This window comes from Vicugna pacos, chromosome 14 (genome assembly GCF_048564905.1).
Source record: "Vicugna pacos chromosome 14, VicPac4, whole genome shotgun sequence".
NCBI classification, from domain to species: domain Eukaryota; kingdom Metazoa; phylum Chordata; class Mammalia; order Artiodactyla; family Camelidae; genus Vicugna; species Vicugna pacos.
The window spans coordinates 42,320,358-42,347,939 of NC_133000.1; the positions used below are offsets into that span (position 1 = coordinate 42,320,358).

At 37.0% G+C, this 27,582-nt stretch overlaps 1 long non-coding RNA gene across 1 annotated transcript; it reads left to right on the plus strand.

Moving 5' to 3' along the window:
• LOC140685519 (uncharacterized) lies at nucleotides 1-27,582 on the plus strand. The gene is made up of 2 exons (XR_012058769.1): nucleotides 1-881; nucleotides 26,105-27,582. It is a non-coding gene; the product is annotated as an uncharacterized lncRNA (long non-coding RNA).

Below are 27,582 nucleotides of genomic sequence, written 5' to 3' on the forward strand. Positions count from 1 at the left end.
GAAGATGGCAAAAATGATGGCTGCACTGATTGAGGAGAAATGCCAACTCACTGACAAGACTGCTGAGAAAAATTGAGAGTCAACCTGCGTTTGAGGAAAGAACTCAATTCTCTGGTCCAAGAACTGGTCCAAGATTCCTGCAGTCCACCTGTTTGCTCAGGACAACTGCTGAACATTGGCCCAACACCTTCAGCCATCTCTTTTAGTAGTTAACCTTTCCTTATTGCTGGAAGTGCAGAGCTTTCTGAGCAAGAAAATCTCCTTATTCAAACCATGAAGTTTCTGCTCCTAGGGGAGCCTTATGGTCACTACTTTTTCCCCACTGTGGTTCTTAATAATGTCTCCTGATGGTGGTGGCTTGCAGAATCACTAAACTCTTGTTCTCCTCAAGATAGCAGACTGTGATTCTCAACTCACAGTGGCTGCTTCTTGTAGCTCTCAGATGTTCCTGGTGGAAGCGTATGGCAAAAGCTATTCTTATTTGCTGGATTAGTTTCAAATGATAATGGCTTTTAGTGGCCATATTTGTTAGGGTCCCTGCTAAGCCTTTTGTCAGCAGCTGTTGTGTCCTGAGAAATGTATAAAGCGGGCAGGAGGAGATCAAGTTGGTAGAGTAGAGGAATGTGGAGCTCACCACCTCCCACAAATGCATACATCTCCATGTGGAATAATTCTCACAGAGAAGCTGCTGAAAGCTTGCAGAAGATCTCATAAAACCAAAGCTACAAGAAAGATCCCCATGTAACCAGATAAGACAAAGGGAAAAGGGAGGACAAGAAGAATTGGAAAAGGACCTGTGTCCCTGGGAGGGAACTGTGAAAGAGGAAAGTTTCCCTTGCCCTGGGAAATTCACTCACCAGCTGGAAGATCCACCAGAACAGGTAGGGCTCTTCAGAGGCTGGGGAGGAAAGTGCAAGAGCTGGCCCACAGCCTCCACAGGGTGGGGAGAGACCAGTACAGATGGTCCTGGTCATGTTACTGCACTTCCCTGACTGAGACACGTGCCTCCCAGGTGTGCACAGCCACTGGGTGCTGAAACTCAGGTTTCAGCAGATGGATATAGGCAGAGAACTAGGTCTGGCCATACCTAGACAGCCCAGAGTGCCTGGAGTATGGCCCAGGCCACAACTGGGGGCATATACAGGACCACCATAGAAGGTCCGCCATAGAAGTCCCATTGTCAATAAGAAATGGGAGAGATGTGTGTTTACCATAGCAGCCTCCTTCTCAGTGTGCTCACAGTCAGAGGTGGCTTTGGCCACTGAGGTTTCTGTGAACTTTGTGCGCATGCATACATGGAGGCAGGGCTGAAATCTGAGTAGACTTTTGGCAATCCCACTGTGGGTTTCAAAAGAAATAATCCTAAAACTTTTATGAAAATAAAAAAGACCCCAAATTGCCAAAGCAATCTTGAGGAAAAAGAATAAAGCTGGAGGGGCATAACCCTCCCAGACTTCAGACATTACTACAAAGCTACAGTTACCGAAACAATGTGGTATTGGCACAAAACAGACATTCTCTGGCACAAATTGTAGCAGTCTCCCAAGGCAAAAGAAATAAAATAAAAAGTAAACAAATGGGACTGGATTCAACTTAAAAGTTTTTGTGCAGCAAAGGACACCATAAACCAAATGAAATGACAACCTACAGACTGGAAAACAGCATAAAAATTCTTTAAAAAACTAAAAATTGAATTACCATATGATCCAGTAATCCCACTCCTGGGCATGTGTCCAGAGGAAACTAATTCAAAAATATACATGTGCCTCAATGTTCATAGCAGCACTATTAACAATAGCCAAGACATGGAAGTGACCTAAATGTCCATCCACAGATGAATAGATAAAGAAAATGTGGTACATACACACACACACACACACACACACACACACACATATAACATATATAATATAATATATATGAATATCACTTAGCCATAAAAAAGAATGAAATAATACTATATATATTATACATTATATATATATATAATATAAATAAATAAGTTTCCAGAAAATTAAGACATCTTATATCTGTTCAAGAAAAATATTCAAATAATGAAACCGAGTTATGTAGAAATATTTCTATATGTTACACACAGACCTTCACATACTAAAGATTCTCTCTTTCCACAGTTGGGTTATTCCCCCCTTATTTCAGACTAGTCCTTCATACCCAAGCCATACACTGCAATTCATCAATGTAGGAGAGTTCACTCATGCTGACACTCAATGTGAACTTACTTATGACTTTAACCTTCTTAGGATCCAGTAACATATTATTTTATACTCACTTAAAACATTGATTGTTTTATTGAAAAAATTAATAAACAGAAACTTCAATTAAAACAGAGTCAAGGGGCAGAGGGGGAGGTGTCATGCACTCTGATGATAGGAGAGCTGGAAAAGAAGAAGCTGACAAGAGCTTAGCACAGAGACTGTCACAACTCAGCCAATGAGAAGCCATGGACTCTGTTTACTTAGCCCTCCCAATTTGCTCTTTCACACTGTAGAAGATTTCTCCTCTAGAATTTTGCTGGGCAGTTTCACGTGGCTCGCTGTAGTCATAGACCCTGAAATGCAATTCTCTGCTGATCCAGAATAAACCAATTTTTGCTGGAGAAATAACCAGCAGTCTATTTTTTGGGGGGTTGATGTTTTGGTGGCCTGTACAGGGATCCAAAGAAGGCCTTGATGGCTCTGAGGCTTTGCTGAGCCCCATTGTTGCTCATGGGATTATTCCTAGAGCTGAAGGGTAAACTTTTCTCATGGATCCGAGCTTCCAAACTCTTTTTATTCTGAAGCTCTCCAGTTTTATTTGAAATCTATTTTAAAGTTGTGTACTTTTTGGTTAAGTCCTTGTTCTGGGTATGAATACTTGTTGGGCAATTCAGCCTGATTTTGAAATCATACTCTTCCATCTGGAACTAGCTAGCCTTCAGCCCATTCATTCTGGGAAGGGGCTGTTCCACTGAAATTGATTTAAACACAAATTTCAACCTGGCTTCCTTAAGACCAGACTATTCATGTAGAACTGGCTAGTATTAATACTGCAGGCTGTTTGAGCTGTTTGAGCTGGTCAACTGTTTTAGCTATTTGAGCTATTTAGTCTATTTGAAAATTATTCTCTTTCTCTATAGAAAAAATTCTTAAGCAATGGGATCCCAATTATCTAAATATTGTGTGGGTGGCCCCAACCAGGACCTTGGCTGATTGTATGTTTAAAAAACCACAGTCCTTTCTCATGCATATTTCTAGCTAAATGGACCAACCTGACCAAAGGCAATGTAGAATACCAAATGCCATTATGCGGAATTTTGAAATCCTCCATATTAATTTTCTTAAGACCAAATTGAACCCTCACTGCTCAAAAATTCCCCAAATTGAATGGAATACCATTTCAGTTAGTATTATGAGTCTTCCAAATATTATCAGGAGCAGAAAATATCTTTTCTGCAAAATAGAATTTTAAAATTATCTGAGCCAAACAAACAATTGAAGAGAGATGAAATGGCTTTTGAAGCCACCAGCTCTTCTTCTGTGGCTTCCTTGCCTCAGTCTCCACCTTTAGTACCATCTTATCTTTCTCCCTGGCTTCTTGTGCTCTGGCTCTGCCTCTGGTACAATCTTCTTCCTTTCCTTTTATGATACTTATACCTCCTTGATGCCCTCTGTTTCCTCCTACTAATTTTCTTGCCAAACTTCCCTTTTTCTTATAAACTCTCTATAGTCTCTTTTCTTCTAAATTTATCAAAACCTGTCACTGCAAAGTTAAGCCTCTGAAGATCCAGAGGTTAAATCCTTAATTCCCTATATTCCTTGGACTGAAGCTAAAATATAAACGATAGTCAAAGATTCTCCCAACGTAACCGAAAATCCTCACAGATTTGTTGAAGAATTGAATATACACATTCAGATTTATCAACCCGATTTCTCTGAGTTCTATCAGCTTAGTGCACATGCTTGTCAATGAAGGCTAGGCTCAGCATTGAATAAAAATAGCTCTTTGGAAAATCTCAAAAGCTCTCTAGAATTACAGCTGAGAGACTGGCCATTCACTTATTATATGATCAAGCTCAGGCAATCACTTGCCAACTTCACGAGGCAATTCCTAGGGCTCTTCTAAAGCTCCTTGATTGGATCAAAATTCAGGGTTCTGCACAAAAATCTGATGAACTTGTTTATGAATATTACAATTGCCTTCAGATTATTAGCTTTTATAAAAAAAAATCTGATCTTCCTTCAGATGTTGATTCTACCAGGGTGACTTTTAACTCCATGCTTATTTATGGATTGAAATGGGACTTTTCCCTTCTAGTAAACAAACAAACAAACAAACAAAAGACAGGATGGAATGGGAAACTCTTCACTTCTGATTTAGTTAATCTGGCACACTAGCTCCCTCTCACTCTGGATGAGTCACATAAAAAAGAAGACAGCCCCTAAGCAAAAGCAAAAGTCCTCCAAATGTATGCTGTTATTGAAAAGAGCCAGGGCATTGGAAAAATTATGGTTAAAAATCCAAGCACTGTAGGTGCCTTCAGCCCTCCATACAGCCTTTCCAACATCCTCTCAATTCTCAATAGCAGGGCTCTGAGGAAGTTCAGGGGCTCTTTCCAATCCTCCCTCTTCATTGGCTTGGAGAAACATTTCTCCAGATTGGGGATGAGTCTCTCCAGTTCTTACTAAAACCAGAGCCACGCTCTCAGCACTCACTACATATAAAAGAGCCCCGTAATGTAAGAGTCCCTGCCCCAGACTGCTAAAACTGTTCAAATAGTGGGGTGTCTAATGAGCCTCAAGAGCTTTCTGTCTGCAAAGATATTCACTTTTGTTTAGGCCCTTTGGTATATACAAACCATTTTCTCTTTAGCTCCCTCATCTATGTGTATTTATTAGGTTGGGACTTCTTAAAGAAGTACCATGCCAGAATTCCTTTCTCCCAAAAGGGGGAAATGATTCTAGAACTTGACAGTAGTCATCAAAGCAACCAAAAACATGAGCCAAAGAGGTAAATAATGCTTTGACATCTTGTGTTTGTTTCATGCCTGACAGTATTAGAGCTGATTCTGGAAACACTGATTATTTGTCCTTATTGAATCAGCTACAATCTTCCTTAGGGGCAAACATCTCCAACTGATGTTGGCAAAATTCACAGCACACCTCCCATCAAGATTCAAACAGGCCACTCAAAAAATTCTCTCTTTATGGAAGATTACAAGGCCGAAGGTCTCACTATTCCTTGTACTAGTTATTATAACACTCATTTTAATGGTGAGAAAATCTAAGGTCTAAGGTTGGAGGTTTGTCTAGGACCTCAGAGAAATAAATAACATTGTTATCTGTCAGCAACCTGTTGTTCCTAATCCTCAAGCATTACCAACATCTATTCCCATCTGAAGTATATTCTTTATTGCAACTGATTTATGCAGTGCATTCTCTAGTATTCCAGTTGATAAAGCTAGCCAATACCTTTCTGTCTTCACTTAGGAAGAAAAACAGCTCACCTGAACAGTAACTCCTCAGGGTTTTACTGAGAGCCCTTATTTCTCACAAATCTCGAAAGCTGAACTGGGTGATATAAAGTTTCCTTGAGGTACTACTTTGTTGCAATATGTGCATGATTTTCTTCTTTGCTCTCTTTCTCAAGCCTCCTCGCAGGGACACAGTATCCACTTGCTCAAGCATTTAACCTTAAAGAGACATAAGGTCATCAAAAAATTGCAGTTTTCCCAAATCCATTTCAGTATTTACAGCATCTGACAACAAAATAAGAACTAAACCTAGATCCAGATAGGTTTCACTGTGTCCTAAGCTTCCTAAAACCCAAAGCCAAGCACCAACTGTGAGATAGTCTCAGGATAGTTGGTTATTGCTGAAATTGGATTCCAAATTTCTCTCTTACAGCCAAACCTCTGTGTGCTTTGCTCAATAACTCCAATTCAATTTTATGAGAAGTACTGGATGGCATAGCCTTTAACATCTTAAACGAGAGTTTGATGAACTTTTGTGCCTTTAGGCATACCAATGATCAGATTCTCCTCCCTCCTTTTTTTTTTTTTTGTATGTGAAAATGGGAATGTCTTTGGGGAACTCACCCAAAAACACAAGGACTGCCACCTACCAATAAGATATTATAGCCAGCAACTAAATTTTGTGGCATGGGGATATCCTCTTACCTTAGAACCATTAAGTGCCACTGCCCTTTTGGTTAAGGCAACTGATAAAGTCATGGTGGGGTCCTCTTTAACCATTTTTGTACCTCATGCAGTAAAGCCCTTCTGAATTCTCATTATACTCATCCATTCTCAGTGAGTCTCCTCACTTCCTATGAAGTCTTTTTGTTAGCTGCTTCTTATATAACTCTTTTACATTGTAATAACTTTGACCCTGTGACTCTTTTCCCCTCCATCACTGATGAAGTCCATCACCCCTGCTTAATACTGATGGATTACCTTGTGACTCCATGTAATAATCTGTAGGAAATTTCTTTGAGTAATGCTGACTTCTCATGGTTCACTTTAACAGCTGACAATGGCAAAAATTGCACTGGGTATGATATTAAAACTTTTTTTTTTAATATCGTTGAGTCACCACCTTTACCTACTGCTACTTTTGTTACCAGAGAATGGGTTCTTCTCTAATTACGGAAGGAATTCAGAAAGGACACACAGAGGTCAAGAAAGAAAAGTGAGGATTTATTAAGTGATAGTATGCTCTTAAGTGGAGAGTGGGCAGACTCAGGTGAGTAGATGCCCTGAACTTGTTTGGCAAGCTGATTATATAGGGTATAGAAATAAATAGGTGGAATATTCATTGGAGAGGGAGGATTTGGGCTTTTATTTCCTGATCTTCATCCCAGCTCCACCTTCCCAAGTGGAGGAGGGATTTTTGTCCTTATTTAGTCTTGAATCAGAAGCATCATGGTATGAGTGCATGATAGGCACTTTTATCTGCAAGGCTAATTTTATTACTATGAGGACATAATGAGCAAAAGGTCACATTCAGATACCAGAGACTCCAGCCTTTTCCTACCTTTCTCTGTCTGCCTCTAGGACCCCTGTCACCTCACAATATAATAGGGGTGGCTTCCTATCAGTCTGGAGGTTCCTGCTTTTCTTTACCCAAAGACCCCTATTGCTCACAAGATGTATGGTCTCCTCCCACCTGACCCAAGCCCCACTTTCTCTGTCAGATCTAGCTATCTACCAACTCTAAAACTTTGGTCCCACAGCCTGAATTATATGCTCTTACACAGGTCTGCACTTTAGCAAAGGGCAAAACTGCCAGTATTTATACAGATAGTAGTAATCCTTTCAGAGTAGCTCATGATTTTGAAATGTTGTGGAAGCAACGTGACTTCCTTACTTGCAGTAGAAATAAAATCTTAAATGGCCCCTATGTTCAGGAATTATTGGATGTAATATTTGTACCTGCACCTTTAGCTATTATTAGGATTCTGGGACTTTCTCAACTTTACTCCCTGGAAGCTACGGGAAATCACCTTGCTGACATTTCTGCAAGATATGCTGCCCTTAAAGGAACCAACAGCAGCCAATCCTCTGTCATGCTCCAAAGGGACATTTCCTCAAATGATAACTTAGGAAAACTGCCTAAAGAAGCCCAACATCTAGCCTCAGAAAAGAAAAAACAAAACAAAACTGGAAATTCAACAATTTCCACTCTTAACCACTGTACATGCATTAAACCATTGATCTATTAGCAAAACAATAGCATTCAGGTATCGCTGTTCCTGGGGAAACATTAACAAGGCTGCAAAAACAACAAAAAACAAAAAACAAAACAAAACAAAAAAACCCCTACATCAGTTATTCCATTTGTCCAGAGCACAATCTTATGAGGCTTGATTGTACTGCTCCTGGACATTTTAAGTTGCATAATGGACCATTCAAGTTCTGGCAAATAGATTTCTTTCAACTTCCTCTGTCTAATGAATATAAATATGTTTTAGTCATGGTCTCTATGTTTTCACACAGGCTAGACTGAAGCCTTTTCTTACTATCAGGCTACTGTCTCTTTCATAGCTAACATCCTTTTGGAAAAGATTATCTCTAGCTGAAGAATTCCTTGATCACTTCATAGTGATTAAGGAACCCATTTTACTGGTCAGGTACTTGGACAAATCTGTGCTGTTTGGCCAGTTTTTCAACACTTTCACTGTGCTTACAACACTCAAATCTCTGGTTTAGTCAAATGTACTCATGATATTATTAAGTCTCAACAACAAAATCTGTAGAGGCCCTCCATATACCTTAGTCAATAACAATACCCTTGGTCCTTCTAAATCTCAGATCTACCCCTTTGTGAACTCCTAAGCTTTCAGCTTTTGAGAGAATCACAGGACATCTAATGCACTTGGTTCCTGCCTCCTTTGACCCACAACTGAAAAATAGGAGACACACTCCAATTATCACAAAGACTTAACTGTTTCTATTAAAGGTAATTATATTTTGGTAGAGCAAATTTTCACAGTGCATTCATTCGCAGAAGATGAATATCTTAAGCATCATTGCAACCTAGAGTTTTCATCCATTGGAAAAGTTATCTCCTGAAAGATTCTCTTCAATGTTGCTGAAAAGATCCCTATCAGGTGCCTTATGCCACCAAACTCCAGAGAATAGAGTCTTGGATTCATGTAACACAACTAAAGAAATCAGAGAACGCTGACTGGACCTCCCCAGTGTCAGGTGAACTGAAAGTAAAAATGTCCCTGAATCAAAGCAGGTGGCATTTGATGTCTGATGAGTCAGTTTTCCCAAGATATACTCATGAGGCTTACTGGTAGTTTCTCTGCCAAACCTTTGATGATGGCGTAATGTTTCAGATAATCTTCAGTGTTTGTTCTATGATCATGGTAACTTGTGGACTTTAGATTAAAAATCCTGAGAATTCTCCCTCCTACCCTCATTGTTACTCAAAAGTCACATCAATACATTTCCCCATCTGTGCACTTTCCTTCTAATGTGAGACACGTCACCCAGGTAGATCCTTCTTGGCACTGAGTGACAAAAAGACATTGAAACCAGAAAACCTGACTTTTGATCAGCAGCGCTTTCAGAAAAAGATTTTGATTAAAAGGGGAAATGCAAATCAAACAAACAGAAAACTCAACTAAAATAGATTTGGGAGGCCAGAAGGGGGAGCTCTCATACCCTACAGTGATGGTAGAGCCCAACAAGAAGACGAAAGACTCCAGCATGTTGCTTGGCAAAAGTGTGGCCAATAAGAGACCCTTGCAACTCAGCCGATGAAAAGACATTGACTTATTGTTTACTTAAGCCTGTCCAACTTCCTGTTCTATTCTAGGAAAGAGTTCTCCTTTCCATTTTTGGCAGGCAATTGCACATGGCTTGCCATAGTTACAGACCTCAAATTGTGCTAATTTGCTGATCTGAAATTACCTAGTTTTGCTGGAGAAATAGCTGGCAGTCTGTTTGAGGTCAACTCTGTAAAGTTGAAGTGAACCATACCCAGATGGATCTCCAGACTCCTGCCATGTGATTTCACTGTATTTTGAACACCACATTACATCATGACATTGACCCACCTTAATATACACATACATGTATACCTGCATATATCGAAATAAATATGAGTGCATAGAAATATCTTTCATTATATTTATATATAATCAATTGATGCCCATCTGTAACTACATCTATACTTGTACCCATACATTTATCTATATGTAATGGGTAACTTGTAAACGTTTATAAGGGAAAGATAGGTTTAAGTAGTCCTTGTGAAGATTTTTTTCATGAAAATGGCATGTCAACGTCAAAAAACTCTCTTGTGTCTGTTCAAGAAAAACAATATAGTTACTACATGATTTTGCAATCAATTTAATTAAGGAATGGGGGAAAATTCTCTGTCAAGAATTTTATTGTCAAATGACAAGGCCACATATAACTTTTGAATTCAAGACATTTTGTAACTATATTCATAATTTAGATCAATTTCTAAGAATTTAAATTACACTGTGAGGGATTAGCAATATAAATATATAATAAAATTATATTCTATTGATGAACTTCGTACGTTTTCAGAACTGGGGCTTAGAGACAGAGCAATATCTGGCAGAAACAGCAAAATCTTTTATTAGATTAGGGCTTTTACTTTTTATTTCTAATTTTTTATAACTTGTTCTACTTAAGGCAATCTCTCTTTTGGTAAGAAGGTGTTGATTTTCTTTGCTTATAACAAGTCTACTATCATTCAGGCAGCTGTCTTGAAGCAAACGAACATTTACAAGTCATGCTTAGTCTCTAAAGATATAAATAATGCAAATGTTGGTGACATACAGATGATAAGAATAGGAAGCATGAGAAAGGAATGCAAAAACCATGTATGTATAAAAGACCGTTATTATATACTTAGGTCTAAATTATCAAAAAAGGGCACAATTTTGAAATGAAGGCAATTTACAGAGGAAATGAAAACAAACAGACCAAAGAATCTGGGCCAACGTATTGTTCATTTCAGGTGGGGGATGACATATCTCCATTCTTTACATGAGTGTTTATGACTAATGTAAAAGAACAAGTCTTTGCAGAATTATATTCGCCCTTGCTTAGTGAAGTGCCTACTGGTTTTATTCTGCCACCTTAATTTTCCTCACACTGCTTCCTTTATGTATTCATTCCATCAAGATGTATTAAAATCCTACCTATTTGTTCAAGCTCTACCCAGAATTCCTCTTTTTTTTTTGTATTAGCTCACAAGCACTATTACAGTGTTCATCACATTTCAGTTTAGTGTCTAAGAATATCTTTTCAGCACTGTATGTTGCCATGTACTCTTTAAGTGATTTTTCAGAGTTTTTTCAGTTATTGTGCTGCTTCATGTTTTTCTGGATACCCTCAACTGATTGCTCATAACTTAAAGGTGAGGATGTTCACATCTGGTTCACTTAAGAATATCCTGTGTGCTTTTGATCAAAGTTTGATATGTGTATTTGTTAAAGAAACCCTAGTTCCTGAAAGAAATAGGTTTTTTCATACCATAAAGGAAAAATAAACTGTCTCCATTCTCCTTTACCCTCCTCTCTGTGGGGCCAACTGGTGCCCTTCAAAGTCCAACGACCCCCATTCCTGAGCTCCCATATATTGACCGGCAATTCTTCAAAAGATAAAGTACATTATTTTCTGAAGTGTGTTTTGCCCTAGTAGAATTAATAGCCTTATGTCTCCTCCTTATCAGAGTTATAAATCCTTCTGCCCCTCCACGGACCCTAACTTTCTCACTGGCCCAATAACCAATCAAAAATTTGTTCATGAGCTGATCACACAGCCCCTAATACATTGTGTTTACCAACCCTTTCCCCATAAAAGACCCTAATCTTTCACCGTCGGGGCACACACAGACACCTCTCTTCTGCATGGCCGTTGCTGTCTATGGCAGCGTATCTAATAAACTCCTTTTCTATTTTCATCCTTTGTCTTTGGTAAATTTTTTTTATCACCTGCACACCAGCCTGTCAGATCCCACGACACTCTCCTGTCGGTGTCATTCTCATCGCAGGTCTGCTCAGAATTACTGCTTGTTTCTTCTCTACTTCTCTCATAGAAATACAAGAATGAGTAAGTCATAGCTAAGGGTTTTTATAGGAGTCTCACAATCACAAGCATGTTCTTTGTGACCTAAGGGCTCCTACATCACATAGTGAAGTGAATTCATGGATTGCCTAGATAAATCATGGAAGAATTTTCTTTTTCAGGCTCATGTAAAACTAGGAATCAGAAAATGTCTCTTTTAAATCACAAAATAAAAGCTCTTAGCATTTTCACTCTTTAAAAAGAAATAAAGCAATTTTATCACTTAATAGAAGTCAGCAGTGACATACTGAAAGTGATCTGGACTCTGTGTCAAATACCTTGGATTTGGTAAAGTTTCTGTTGTTAACCAGTGATATGGCCTTAGGCATGACGCCTGGCCTTTTCTCCATATCAGCATCTCCATCTGAAGTGAAGATTTTACAGACAATCACCTCTAAACTCCTTCCAGCTATGGTAGGTGCTATAAAAATACACTTTCTTATGAACATTGTGAGCTATAAACCATTCTTCTGTTGCTAAAAGTATATCTCCATTTCTTTAACCCTTAAAAAGCTATGCTTTTTTTTTATAAATATGTCAGACTCATGTACTCATTTCTATACAATATATACTCCAAGGTATTTATTTTTAGAAGTGTATCAGTTTCATTGAACTGCTTAGCCTTTGTGAATATTATTCTCATTGGGTATTAAAAGAAAAAAGGAAAGATGGACAACTTTTTCTATTCTCTGCTGAAGCTCATCAAGGCTGAATGGTGGGAATAGCTGGACATTTACATAATTAATTTCCTTTATTATTTAAATTGCCCTAACAATTGCTTTAGGATAGGATATTTGCTGCATCTCACTTTTAGGGCTACAGTTTCATTGAGATGTAAATATAAAAACTCAATTCTTTAAAAGCACAATGCAGAACCAATTGATGCTGTAGCCTATTATGAAACATGAGTGGAGACACGGGACCTGGACAAGACAGCACAATGAACCTGTCTTTCTGCCCCTTTCATCATATGAATTTGTGGGATGGAAATTATTTAGAAAGAATGCAGAGAAATGTTTGCAATATTTTATCTGAAAATCCTCTGTGTATCTCTTCTCTTGATTGAGACTCTGGGAGACCCGTTCTGCAGTCTCAGATCTTCTAATTCTGAGGGCCATAAGATCTGTGATCTGTGGCTAACAAAATGGTGAACTATATTAATTATGACTTACTGAAAATAACTTTGGATCTTTCCTTAATTGCATATATTTATGTTGCTGGTAGATGTAACCAGTTTCCAGGTTCTTGTCCCATCCCAGAAAGAATTCAGAGACAAGATGCAGTGGTTAAAAAAGTAAAGTGAGGATTTGTTAAGGAATGGATAGTACACTTTCAAGGGGAGAGTGGGCAGGCTCAGGTGAGCGGCTGCCCCGAGTTTCTTTGGCTGAGTTTGTTACATGGGGTGTAAAAATGAATGGGTGGAATGTTCATTAGAGAGAAAAGAGTCTGAGGTCTTATTCCCTGATTTTCATCCCAACTCCACCTTCCCAGAGGAAGGAGGGATTTTTGTATGTATTTAGTCTGTTGGTGCATGACGGGTACTTTTAATCTGCAAGGCTAATTTTATTGAAATGAGGGCTTACTGAGCAAAAGTTTACATTTGGACACTGTAGATTTCTGCCTTTTTTCACCTTTCTTAGTTGGCCTCCAGGCTGCTCATCATCCCAAAAGGTGTGACCACCTATCAGCCCAAAAGTCCCTGCTTTTCCTTCTCTGCCCAGGGACCCCTGGTGCTTATATGATGTATGGTTTCCTGCAATTGGCCTGTGACCCTCTTTTCTGCCCAATTTCTGCCATTTGCCCTGTGTCCCACTTTCTCTGCTCATTTCTAGCTATCTGCCTGCTCTAACATTTAGAGAAGGCTGCATAAATGATAAAAGTTTCCCATGGAGATGCTACCCCTGAATATTGAGAAAATTTATTTAAAGAGTAAATGAGGTGTTGAGACAGTAGGGAAGGGGGCAGGGCACAACCACTGAAGGTGTGGCACAGCAACTTAGGACAAACTGATTAGAACCAATATGGTGGAAGGTTTGACTTCCAGTGGACCTTGAGCCTCATGTCACACCCACGGGTGCCATGACAGCTCCCAGGTTGACTTTTAAAGGACCAAAAATGGGCAGTGATCAATTCCTGGAAATCCCTGCACCATCCCCAAAATAGTTGGAGGAATCCTCCAACTCATTAGCATATAAAATTATCAAGCCCGTAAAAACTAACAACCCCACACCAAATGGTCACTTTCTCTCTCTTGTCTTCTGAGAAATGTCTTGTACTCTGTTTATGGAAGGTGTATCTTCTTTTACTTTAAACTAAATATTCCTGGACTTCTGAGTCTCTCTCCCTGTTGTCTTTTGAGGTGGCCCACATTCTGCCTATGGAGTGTGTGTCTTCTAAGCCGCTCTCCCTTCTGAGTGGGACGGATCATACTCTGTAGAGTGTGTATCTCCCTAAATAAACTTGCTTTCACTTTACTCTGTCTCGCTCTTGAATTCTTTCTTGCTTGAGACAAGAAACTATGCTCTGGAAACAGTGTGAACAGTGTGCTCATCAGTGTATGTAAAGGAAAAGGAAAACACACAGTCACACTCATGGACACAGTTAAGAACCTAAGGGATATTCTGAATGATAAAGTTACCAGATTAATTCCCTCATTACCATCACTCTGATATTAACTCATTGCTTACACTCATAGATAAAATAAATCCTATTATCATCATCATTATTATTATTTAATGGCTGAGCCACTTGGTTTATAGCATGTTGGCATATCTATACTCTGATTTTATTCCATCTCAAACTCTGCATCAGTCCTCTTTCCTGGGATATACTATAAAACCCTATATATACTCAAATATACAATGGTGAAGAATTTTTGGAGATATCAACTAATTATACCTAGTAGCCAAACAGGAAAAAAACAAAACAAAACAAAAGAAAAACAAAACAAAACCAAACCAAACCAAAAAAACTCTACTCAGTGGAGTCTAGTAAAGTCTGAAAAATCCCTCCAATTCTAAGACTCTGGTGTCCATTTGATAGGTGGGAACTCATCGTGGAGAACAGTCAGATTTGTAGCCCAAAGCCTGAAATTCTGCCTTTCCATAGTAATCAAGTGTCTGAAGGGGAGCAGAATATGCTGCCCCAAAATGCACCATTTTGGCATACTGATTATTTTGAATTAAATTTACTTAAGAAACAGCCAGTGTTAGATGTGCACTCAAAACCAAGTCCATGTGCCTGCAGTGACACCAAACAAACTGAAACATCAGTTTGGAGCAGAGAAATTATATATGTGTGTGTGTGTGTGTGTGTATATATATAATATACATATTTATTATATTATACTATTATATATTATATACGTTATGCAATATATAATTATGTAATATTATATTATACAATATAATTATATAATATTGTTGCAGGGCTGAAAAGGAGAATGGGTGTCTCCAGTTCAATTTTTATTTGGAGATCCAAAAAAAGCATTAATGTAATAATTGTAGCTAATTTTATTCATCACTAACTATAAATTCTTAAAATTTTACATACATCAATTTCTTTAAACTTTAGAGTAAACCTATGAAGATATACTATTATTATCATTTACTGATGAGAATAATACTGAAAATATTAATCAAATTCCCCATTCACTACTGGCACTTGAGGTTTCTTATTGCTTTCAGTCTCAAATTTGAAATGTTTTTATCATAAATCTGTTCAAAATCACTTATTGGAAAGACAATAATCAGAGTAAAAACACATGGACATCAGCAATTTTTGTGCACAAGTAAATGTATTATTGATGATGTGGATAGAACCACAAAACCCTTAAAAATGTCATATGTGAAGTTATTCACATTCTGCTCTCCATGTTGCAGTGTGACAACTGTAGAAAAGCAGTTTTTAAAAAATCACTAACATGATAACCAGACACAGCAAGAAAAACAGTTGAAAAGGTTAGGTCACCGTAAAAGGTCCAAATCACATCATAACCTCACATTTTTCACTTCCAAATGATCTTTTCCCAGTAGGGTGCAAATGGAGATTCAAACCACATAACCTTTTATCCAATATCATTGCTGCAGTAGAGAGAAAGCTGAAGTAACTTAATTTTTCTCACAAAATTTGATGTTGATATTTGGCAACTTCTAATCTGGCTGGGTGCCCTGACATGAACTGCAGATTCTCCATGCTCCTTTTGAGAGGAGTTCTAGGAGGTGGTAAGCAGATGCAGACAAATGCAGATGGAGCCCAGAAGCCAAATAGTATGAGGCCCCTCACTACAACAGGAGAAAATTTGGCAGCCTTCTGCTGCTTTAAGGAAGAAAGGTAATTTTCTCTGAAGTAATTAGATAGTCACTTAAACAAACCACTGCAGTGATTGTGCTTTGCTTTTATAATTTTGGAAATGTTCTTTGAATGTAAGTTAAAATTAAGTGGTTGTTTTGGGTTGTTACTGCTTTTGATTGTCCTCTGTTTTGTTTTGTTTTGCAAGGCAACAATGGAATTTAAGGGTGAAAAGAGGTATTTAAATTGGGCCGTGTCCTAATTGATCTCCAAAACTGAGTTCATCATTGACCTTTTCAAACAGATACAGCAAAAGGCTGTTGTTGCCTGGTCTGGCGACTTTAAATCTTATTTCCAATTTCCTTGGACTTCTGGCTGTTGCCCTTAGCTTCTTGAGTTTGTGTAACTTATCCTTAATCCCCTAGTGTTACAGAACTGGAAGCTCTTATTACCTCCTTTTGCATGTTCTTCCATCAATAGTTTTCCCCAGTGGTAGGTTTCTGTTCACTTGTTACATCTTGGGGGTGGGGAGGGGCATTTCTTCTTCACATCCATTGAAAGGTACTCAGCTGGTGTACTTTTGGACCTCTCTGCACCTCTTTACTCATCCTGTCTTGGGCGGGTGAAGTGATTTATCTCAAATTTGTATGGATAATCACCACTCTTCTTAGCCACAGAAAGGAGAATTTTATGTTTTCTAAGGACCTGCGACATTTGCAGCTTTGAGCAGTTAATTTCAGATACCTGAAACTTTTTATACTCTTTAGATATTCTAAAAGATAAAACCAAAAAAGTAATTTAAGGAAGTGATTAAGGCTGCCCATGTGTACAGAATGTATATGGCTTTGGACGTTGGGTTTTAGTTTGTGGGCAAGATATTTTAAACCTAGGAGATACTAATGTGTATCCAGGTGATATTTTTACAGTTGAGCATTTGGCTTTTTATTCCTGAGGCCTGTGCAAGATGTTTAAACCAGTCCTGTGGTGACTGCAGGGACCTGAACAAAGACATAACCTTCAGGAAAATTGCCTGGGCTTCAGAGTAAGCTCTGGACCTCTCTAAGCTTGACAGAGTTGCTTAGACCTCAGAGAAAGCTCACAGAGGACCACGTTAGGTGCTGCAGCGCTCTGCAAAAAAGAGCTCACAGGGCTTAATAGCCAGCTGAACTCCATGATTTAGATCTGATAAATCTCACTGCAAGTACGTTAGCCAGCAAAAGGCATGGAGACCTCAAGGCCACCCTCTGCAAAGGCTAGATTACCTGTAATCCCGGCAAGCTAACAACTGTACCCTTAGTTGGTACAGGTGGCTTTAGCTTGCATGTTTTCTACATTTCCTAAGTAGGTATGGTTGAAGCAAAGTTTCTGCTTTAGGCAAAACACCACCTTACATTTTAAAAATTCTTTTACAAAATTACTCATAGAACATCCCCTGCTTTTCTATGATGTGTCAGCTGAATTCTGTATATACTTCACTGTACTAGAGACGTTCTGGCTTTTAATTGTTAATGCCAAGCTTGTACAAGTAGGAATAGATTAGCAGCCCCCAAATACATTTTTTTGTCCCTGATGAAGAAGGAAACCACAAACGAGGTATACCTGCATATTCCAGGTGGTGAAAACACCACAGAAACTCAAATTGTTTCTGAATTGGTTAGCTTCATATAGGACAGAAACTGAAGAAGTGGGATCAAAATGGCAGAGAAGGAAGATCCTAAGCTCACCTCCTCCCACAGACACACTAACACTACAACTATGCATTTAAAAAACTCAGAGGATAACCTGACAACTAGCAGAACAGCTCTTTTACAATTATGGATGTAAAGAAACAACACCATTGAAATGGGTAGGCAGGGCAAAGATGTAATCTAGTCAGGATCCACACGCTTGGTGTGGTGACTTACAAATGGGAGGGGATATTACAAACTTGCCCCCCACAAGCAAGGAGTTCAAGTTCCATGCTGGGCACCCCAGACTTAGGATCCAGCACCTGGAGGGTGAGATCCCATACTTCACTTTGAAAACCAGCAGGGCTTGCGTCCAGGACAGCCTGAGAACTGTTGGAAACAAAGACTCTGCTCATAAAATGCTCACACACACGTTCACTTGCTTCAAGTACCGCACAGAGGCAGCAGATTGAAAAGCACCTGGTACTCTGGGTAGACTGCCAAGACTGCCTTAGCAGCCCCCAGGCTCATGCCCAGATCCATCTCCAGCCATTGCGGCAAGGTGGCAGTCCCTGCTGTGCCCCAGGAAAAGCCCCAGCCTGCACCTGCTCCAGATCCAGTCATTCACCAAAGCTGCTGGGCATATACAGTCTACATAGGGATACTCCTACATGAGACCATGCCTTTGAGACCAGGAGAGGTAACTGTTTTGCCTAATTCATAGAAACCAACACAGAAAGTCAAACAAAATAAGAAGACAAAGGAATCTGTTCCAAATGAAGGAATAATATAAACTACCATCCCCCACATAAAAGAAATGGAAATAAGTAATTTACACAATAAAGAGTTCAAAGTGAAAAAAATGCTCACTGAATTTGGCAGAAGAATGGTAGAACACAGAGATATCTTCAACAAAGGGTTATGGAATATAAAAAAATCTAATCAGAAGCAAAGAGTACAGTAACTGAAATGAAAAACACACTAGAGGGAATTAACCACAGATTAGATGATGCAGAAGAATGCATACACAAACTGGAAGATAGAATAATGGGAATTACCCAATCATAACAGCAAAAAGAAAAAGTAATTTAAAAAGTGAAGATAATTTAAGGAATGTCTGGAACAACATGAGGCATACTAACATTCACATTATAGAGGTCCCACAAGAGAAGAAAAGGAGGTGTAGACTAAATATTTGATGAAATAATGGCTGAAAGCTTCCCTAACCTGGGAAAGGAAATAGATATTCACATCCAGAAAGCATAGAGAGTTCCAAACAAGATGAACCCAAAGAGATCCACACAAATGCATACCATAATTAAAATGAAAGTTAGAGATAAAGAGAGAATTTTAAAGGCAGCCAGAGAAAATAAGTCACAGACAAGGAAATCCTCATAAGGCCATCAGCTGATTTTTCAGCAGAAACTTTTCAGGCCAGAAGGAAGTGGCATGATATATTTAAAGTGTGAAGAGAAAAAACTTACAACTAAGGGTACTCTACCCAGAAATGTTATTGTTCAGAATTGAAGAAGAGGTAAAAATCTCCCCAGACAATATAAATAAGAGTTCATCACCACTAAACCAGCTTTATAATAAATGTTAAAGGGTTGGCTTTAAGTGAAGAAGAAAAGGCCATAACTAGTAATAAAAAAATATGAAAGAGAAATTTCACCATTTATAAAGCCAGTATGCAGATTAAAAGACAAAACACACAAAATCAACTATAACCACAGTAATTAGTTAAGGAATACACAAAAGTAAAAGTACATAAAATATGACATTAAAAGCATAAACATGGGGGAGGGAGTGAAAAATGTAGTTTTTAAAATGTGTGTGAACCTAGTGATGATCAGCTGAAAACAGATGTATATAGATAGATATATATATGAATCTCTTGGTAACCACAAACCAAAATCCTACCATAGATAACACAAAAAATGAAGAGAAAGCAGTCCAAATATAATACCAAAAAACCCCATCAAACCAAATGGGACAATACTAAAAGAACAAAGGAATGGAGAAGAACTGTAAAAACAACCAGAAAATAATTAATAAAACAGCAATAAATGCATACCTCTCCACGATCACTTTAAATGTCAATGGAGTGAATGTCCCAATGAAAAGACAGAGGCTGAATGGATAAAAAACAAAACCCATCTGCATGCCACCTACAAGAGACTCATTTCAAAGCTAAAGACACACACAGGTTGAAAGTGAAGGGATGGAAAAGGATATTTCATGCAAATGGAAATGAAAAGAAAGATGGGCTAGCAATACTTATATCAGTAAAAAATAGACTTTAAAACAAAGTCTACAACAAAAGACAAAGAGGGCATTCCCTAGTGATAAAGAGATTGAAGGATGTAACTTTTATAAATAATAATGCACCCAGCATAGGAGTATCTAGAGACATAAAGCAAAAATTAATAGACAAAAAGAGAGAAATTGACAGTAATGCAATAATTGTAGGGGACTTTTATACTCCACTTGCATCAATGAATAGATCACCCTGACAGAAAATCAATAAGAAAACTTTGGCCTTTAATGAGACATTAAAGCAGATACACCTAATAGATATTAACAGCATATTCCATCCAAATATAACAGAATGCACATTTTCTTCAAATGTACATGTTATGTTCTCCAGGACTGATCACATTGTGAACTTACTTATGACTCTTTAACCTTCTTAGTATCCAGTACTATATTATTTTAGACTCACTTAAAACATGAACTTTTTATTACAAAGCATGAATAAACAGAAACTTCAATTAAAATAGAGGACTTTTGAAGATAAACAATCTCACAGTGAAAATTGTCAGTAATGCTGTAATAACTTTGTATGGTGTGTAATGTTTAAAAATATGGAATCACTATATTGTATACCTGAAACTAATATAATATTGCAAATCAACTATACTTAAATAGGAAGGAAGGAGGGAAGGAAGGATAGAAGGAAGGAAGGAAGAAGGAAGGAAGGAAAGAGAAAAAAGAGAGAAAGATAGAGAGAAAGAAAGAGAGAAAGAAAGAGAGAAAGAAAGAAAGAAAGAAAGAAAGAAAGAAAGAAAGAAAGAAAGAAAGAAAGAAGAAAGAAAGAAAGAGAGAAAGAAAGAAAGAAAGAAAGAGAGAGAGAAAGAAAGAAAGAAAGAGAGAGAGAAAGAAAGAAAGAAAGAAAGGAAGGAAGGAAGAAAGGAAGGAAGGAAGAAAGAAACCTTCATAGGAGGCAGATTTCTTAATCTTGAACAGTTTAATAGATGACAATAGAAAAAAACAACCACTGTGGTGCATAATTAAAAACACCTACTCACAAGAGTGTAATTGCTGGGTTTCTAGGTAGACCCCAAAATGAATATAGACTGGTTGTCAGAAACCAGGGACTCAGAAAGGAAATACAAATAAGGTTGTGTGAAATGGTACTATAGAAGGGTCAAAATCAACCTGTTGGAGGTCAATTTCTTCTTATGGATGTAATTTCACAGGTCAATTTTTTCAGATATTAAGCAGAGAAAAATGATTATTGTATTAGTTGGCTAGGGCTGTCATAACAAAGTACCTCTGATTAGATGAGTTAAACAAAAACATACTTTCTCATTGCTGTGAAGGTTAGAAGTTAAAGGTAAAGGTGTCAGCAGAGTTAATTTCTTCTGAAACTTGGAGATGGCTGTCTTTTCCCTTTATCTTCAGACGATCTTCCCTCTGTGCCTGTCTCAACCAAATTTCCTCTTCTTACAAGGGCACGAGTCATATGAGATTGAGGCCACTCTAATGATCTCATTTTGACTTAGTTACCTATTTATAGACCCTATCTTCAAGTACATCCACATTTTGAATTACTTGGGACTGAAACCCTAAGGACTTCAACACATAAATTTTGAGAGGACACAACTTTGACCATAATAATGCTATCGAGAAAAGTACCTCAAAATCTCTATAATACCACATAAGTCATGCTTGATTTCTGCTTGTCTTTTGTTTTCCTTGTGCTATTTTCCCAATCTAGGGAGAGCAAATAACTTATGGAACATAATAATATTTAAGATTTAAGAACAATTTAAGGTTTTATGACTTCACCCTCCACTTCCCTACTCTCTCTGGACTTGTGGTCCTGACATTCCTGTAGTTGTTTATCTTCAAAGTTCTGATTTTACTTTAGTTAAGAGTCATTTAGGCTGCTTTTTAGAACAGACAACTCACTCTCGAAAAAGATTTTTAAGGTCACAGATCTGGAAGGTGATGAGAGCCAAGGCACAGGCTGCGCTAGTTTAAATGTTAAGACATTTGAATTCTAGAATACTGATTTTGTTAACACCACAATTTTTCTTTAATCCATTCATAAAATGTATTTTTTATGCAATCGATATGTGCTAAGCCTTCAACTGAAAAAAAGCACAGAAAATAAATCACCGTAACTGTGCAATGGTGCTAGATGATTCCTGACCAGTTGCAGGCAATTTCCTGAGGACATGACTTCAAAGCTTTACTATATTTGCTCTACTCAACAATCTACAGTTATATCAGCATTGTTGTTACATTACTATATAGAACATGGAACTAGTCAACAGGTTAAAAGAAATTAAAAGTCTAAAACCATATAGCTCATCTACAAATTGGTAAATATTTATTTAGAAAAAAAGTTAGGAAGCTTGGAAACTTTCCTTTCTTTGTAGAATGGTGTTGTTATGAAACATGATATTTGTTTTCCTTTAATCAAGTCTGCATCTTCTAATATTACTAATAAATAAATAGTCAAGGAGTCACTTTTTCTCCTTTTCTTCTATTTAATTTTTAAAAATTATATCAAAGGCAAGACCAACTTGAAATTTATGATTTACCTGAAATAATGTATTTGCCAATAATGGAAAAAAATTTTTTTGACCAGAAATTTTAGGAAATCTTGAAACAGTAAGTTTTGTGAAGCAAGGTACTGTAGCAAAAATGTCAGTGACAGTTGAGAATACTGTAAAGAAATGTTAGCAAGTTCTTGTCAATATAAGTAAAATTTTTTGAAAACTAAAAAATGATGATGATAATGGTGTTGGTGGTGGTGACTCACACTTATCATAGGCCAAACTTCCAAGTTTTTTACATGTATTTTAATTCATTGTAGCCACATAAGAAAATGATCAATAATTCCTCATTATACAATTGAGGAAATGGAGAGAGAAAAAGTTAATTTGCCTAAGATAAACACTGCTATTAAATGGTAGACATCTATAAAAATAATCACACAAAGTTATATCAGCTTACATTTGAATATTTTCTCCTGTGGCCTTCTTACATTAATATTGTAATTGAGTGACTCATAGGTGCATGAAAGCATACAAATTATGTGGTTGTCTCTATGAAATATCAGACAATAAACAGATTCATGGAATTCTCTCCTAGAGCTAAAAATTGGACACTACTAGCATCCCATCTCTAGCATATCCATACCTCTCAGAGACTCTCTTTACTTTGATTTGTAATATCATATATTATCATATGACTTTGTACTTTATTTAAATAAAATCATACGAGATGTATTGTTTATTTCTCTGGACTTTATTGAGATTTTTCAGTTTTGTTCCAAGTAGCGGGTGTCCATGAATACGTACATATGATTCTGAGCTTTCTATTCTGCCCCACTGGTTTATTTACCTATCCTTGAATTAACATGACACTATTTGATTTACTATAGCTTTTTAAAAAGATGGTCTTTTTAAGGTCATCATGGCTTTTCCTGGCCTTTCAATAGAAATATAAGAACCAACTTTTTGATTTACACACATGTGCCTATACAGACTATGGGGATTATTTTTCCAGAGAATCCACTGACTATAGAAATCAATTTGAGGAAATTTAACATCTTTCCAATATTGAACCCTCCAGTCATAAACATGGTCTAGTCTTCTTGCTGTTTACAGCTCTGTAATTTCTCTCAATAATGTTCATATTTTCTATATAGAGGGCTTTGCATACATTCATTTCTAGGTGCTTTGTTTTGAATGTCAATGTAAATTATAATGATAAAAGTCATTCTCCAGTTGTTTGTTGAACATATGCAAATAAAGCTGATTTTAGATTGCCCCCCTTATATCCAACAAGCTTGCTAAATCTTATTCAATTTTAAAAGTGAAGCCAAAGTTTAACTATTTTTTATAATAATTTAACATTTTCTTCTAAATGTTTGAAATATTATTTGCAAATAGTGAGAGGCTTATGTTTTTCCCCTCCTTATATAGTTTATTTCTTCTCTTGCAGCAGTAAAAAAAAAAAAATCCAGGACAGTGAAGAATGAAATTAATGATTATGGGCACCCTTATGTATTTTTGATCTATTAATATTTCTCATCTGGTATGTTTCTGCAGGTTTTTGGTTTTTTTAATACTCATAATTGAATTACAGAAGTTCTTTTCTGCTTTTAGTGAGCTAAAAAAAATTGTTGATGATAGTATTGTTGGTTTGGTTTTCGTTTTAATCACCAAAATGTGTTGATTTTTGTTTTATAAAATGCTTTTTCTGACTCTACTGAAATTACTTTTCTCATCTTGGCAGGAGATGAAAAGTTTTCTCCTTTGTTTTGTTAATGCAGTGAATTACATTAATTGATTTCCCAATGTTAACTGAATCTTGCATTCATGAATTAAACCCCGCTTGGTGATGATACATTATTTATTTGGGGGATTGCTGGACTTGGTGTGCTAATCTTTTGCTTAAGATTTTTGCATCTGTGTTTATGAGATACTTCAGGCTATCGTCTTTCTTTCTTATAATATCCTTGCCAGGGTTTTATGGAAAGAACTGTGGTCTCAAAACAAGACAACAACTTCCTCTTTTTTTTTTTTTTCCTGTCATCTGAAAGGGTTCACAGAAATGTTAATATTCTTTCTTTCTGAAAGATTTAAAAGAATCCATTGATGAAACCATCTGGGCCTGCATTTTATTTGAGGGAAAGATTTAAATTATGAATTCAATTTATTTAGGAGATCAAGGGCAACCAAAATTTTCTCCTTGCTTCCTAGTTTGCCCTTAAACCTCAAGAATTATGATGCCCAGAGTAGAATGCCCAGAGTTCTTTGCCTTTGCAACTCTTTCTGAATCTTCAGCTACCATGGTAGCAGTAGCAAAACAGCAGAAACACTAGTACAAAGAAGGAGCCAGTGCCTAGTCACATAAAGTACTTTGTCAGCTGAATTATAGATGAAGATGTTCAAATGGTTATTTCATTTTCACACAGTAAAAAACAAAGAAATTGAAAAATTTAACATAGGTCTTCTAAATTTTACATTAACTCTCATTCCATGCCATTATTATTTTTTTTAGTGTTATGAATGTGTGACCAAAAAACACTTTTTTCAACCTTGTTAAATAGATATAATATAAACAGCTGCTAAGAAATTTAGCATGATGAATAAACTGGCAAATCTTTATTAATGTAAGTGGTTTTGGCTTATACATGCTATTATATATTCAATTTTCAAGTTGATGCCTTAAACCATTTATAAATATACAAGTATGAATAGTTAAAACATTGTGATAGCTATGTCATATATAAATATTAAAATATTTTACTATCCAACAAAAAGTTTACATTTAAAAAATTATAAAAATACTCTTTTGTTTTATATTCTAATTATGGACATATATGGGATAATATAAAATTGAACTTAGATAGGATTACTGGTATTATAATGTTGCCAGTGCTATTTTTCTTGGCATAACTCACAAATTTACCTAATAATGATTACCCAGCAGTGATCTTAAAATCATTTAAAATGTTTTCACTTTTAATTATGCAGAATTTACTAGAATTTGTCAATTCCTGGGATACAACAATTACAAGTTATTTTGCTAATAACAAAAATCAATCTTTTAAATTAATTTTAATAGTTTAGATGAAAGCAAGGACCAAATATATATTTAATTTATAATAGAGGAAAACATCAAAATAATCTTAGTTTTAAAATTATATTTTTTCTTAAAAATACATACAAAAAACAGCCAGACACTGTATACAGCACCCAACACTGTATGACATCACTATAGATGTAGAGATGACATAAAACCTTGCCTAGTTGTTTTCTAGCACCAAAACGAATCAGGCTTGCAGGGAATTCAGAGACCACAGACATGTAAGTGTGTGAATATTTGTTTAAATATGTAATAATACTACTAAATGTCTAAGTAAAAGTGATAAAAGTTATAGTGTAACTTAAAAAAAAATTTCTAGTTCTTACAAAGAAAGATCTCTTTTTAAATAATGGTATTTTTCCACCAGTAACAGGTGATTTAATTGCAAATATTGAATATATTAGTAAAAGTAATAGTTGATTAGACCTAGTTTGGCTCAGACAGTGTTTAAATTAGTTTCACACAGACAATAATTCAGTACATTAATTAATAATCAGTACAGACAATTCGGTACCTTGATCTAATATCTAGATTCAACATGTCATCTAGAATTACTAATTTATCACATTTATGTGATGAGACTTAAACTGACTGTTTGTATATGAAGCCAATAGTTAATTTATTGACTTGTCTTCATATTCCATAGGTTTCTCCTGCAGTGGGCCTGGCTGAGCCTCGTTTAGAACACTGCTGTGTTTACTCCTTGGGCAAGTCAAACAACAGCCAGTTCTCAACAAATCTAGGACCTTTTCTGTTGCAAATATCTTTTGTTCACCCTTGGTTGAACCCAGCGCACTTAGTGTTTATGTGTTCTGCTCAGATAAAACTCAGAAACAATGGTTGTTTCTGAATCAAACAGAGGGAAGATACTGCGTTTGTTTTCCTCTTTTTTCTCTTGCACACGGGATCAAAACAAGCTCAAACATGGACCTTGTGAAGTGGGAAAAACTCTTCAGAGAGACAATACGGTGTCCAGGAATGAGAACGAAGCTCTTAGAGAGGAAAACAAGTCTCTCTGGGGAGAAAACAAAGCTCTTCAAAGAGAAAACAAAGCCTTCCTGATGGACAACCAGTTAATCCGGGAAGGGAACCAGTCCCTGAGACAGCAAAACCAGGTCTTGTGGAAGTTGAAAAGCGTGATTTTAGAAAGTCAAAAACCACCTGGGGGAAAAAATCAGTGCCTCAAACACAGAAAGAAAGTCTTACTGGCAACAGAACCGAGCCCTGGAGGCTCAGATCAGGGCTCTCAGGGAACGGGAGAAAGCCTTCCAGAACGAGGCAAGAGCCCTTCAAGAAGAAATCCAGTCTCTCCAGGAGGAGGTCAAGGCCCTGCAGCATCAGGAGAGCGCCATCAAGATGGAGGCACAGACGCTGATGAAGGAGGGATTCGCGCTAGAAATCCAAGAGCAGGCTCTGTGGAAGGAGGAGCAGGCCCTTCGCGAGGAAAACAAGGCTCTTAGAGAGGAGAACGGGGCTTTTCAAGAGGAGGAAAAGGCCCTTCTGGAAGAGGCCAAGGTCCTCGAGGAGTGAAATAAGATTCTTCAGGGGAAAGATAGCAAACAGGCTTGTTGAAAAGATGCGCAAAAATAAAATAGAACAGAGGTGTGATTTGAAGATGTAACCGGTAAGTCATGAAGTTCATTGACATCCCAGAAAAAAAGAAAACATCAGACTTTTGAAGGTGAGGTACCACAGTTGGGGTTGAAGTTAGAAGCCTGGAATTGTACAATGCTCAGTCTCTGGTCCTGGAAACTAAATAAAGTCTTGAAAAGTGGAAAAAAGAAAAGGAACAAGAGAAATGTTTCTTTACGTTTTCTTAAATTGTACACTACTCTTTGTGGAAAATATTTTGGAATGGAAGAGATGTATTGCTCAAACAGGTGACACTGAAAGGACCAGCTGAGTTTGCCCTTTACTTTCAGAGACATTGGGTGAACATTGTAAGAAGACAACAGCACAGAGGGAATACTTGTCTTAAAACCTGTTCTTAGAATTATGAACAATATAGTGAAATATAAAGTTTGACATACTTCATATTGGGAAAAAAAGATTTGGAAGAATATGCTTATTCCAATAATCTAGTTGAGGTGGACAATAAAATACTAATAAGAATTTTTAAAAATA